Source organism: Nicotiana attenuata, unplaced genomic scaffold (assembly GCF_001879085.1).
Source record: "Nicotiana attenuata strain UT unplaced genomic scaffold, NIATTr2, whole genome shotgun sequence".
NCBI lineage: Eukaryota > Viridiplantae > Streptophyta > Magnoliopsida > Solanales > Solanaceae > Nicotiana > Nicotiana attenuata.
Genome location: NW_017673728.1, coordinates 68,210 through 69,044, shown reverse-complemented (window position 1 = coordinate 69,044; position 835 = coordinate 68,210).

Below are 835 nucleotides of genomic sequence, written 5' to 3'. Positions count from 1 at the left end.
GACCAAACCGCGCTTTAGTACCTTAACGGGGCGGGAAGGGTAGATATGGATATGATGACCGGTGCGCTAATACCACGTGTAGCCCCTATTTTTAGGAGTGATTACCGGGTATTGCAATGACGTGATCCATATTATAAATAAACCTAGGACCCCCTCCCTCTCTTTCCTTTTCCTTTAAAACATTATAACTTCTTGTCAAAAATCTGCCTTTTAATAATTCCTCTTTCAAACTTTGTTTTACTTTCAAACATTTATGTATTAAAATCCCCTCTTATTTGAGCCTTATCTGTATATATGTTAATTGCACCGAATTCACAGAGAACTATCTGGCCGGGAACCACACTAGTGGATCCTGAGGGGTGCCTAACACCTTCCCTTTAGGATAATTTCAAGCCCTTACCCTATCTCTGGTTATCAAACAAGCTTAGAAAAGAACCTTGTAGGTGTCCTAATGCACCACAAATCATTAGGTGGCGACTCTTCAAATGCAAAACCTAGTTCCCAAAAGGAACGAGTTGCCCTATACCCAAAATGTCATAAACCTGATTCTCCCGATGCAAGGAGGGAAAAGAGGGGGCGCGGCAGCATGGCGACTCTGCTGGGGACATTAGGCTTTTACCATTTCAGATTGTTCTTGTGAATTTGTCCTTTCCCTTTATATGCAATTACTTGTTTAAATTCCTTTAAGCGTTTAATTTCTTTTACAAGGCAAAACTGACTTATCTTCTTCGTTTCTTTTCTTTATTACTGTTTTAAATTATAAACTGCTGTATTTACTGCTTTCTTAACGTGCAAATACATGACAACCTGCTTTTTAATTATTGCATAATCATGC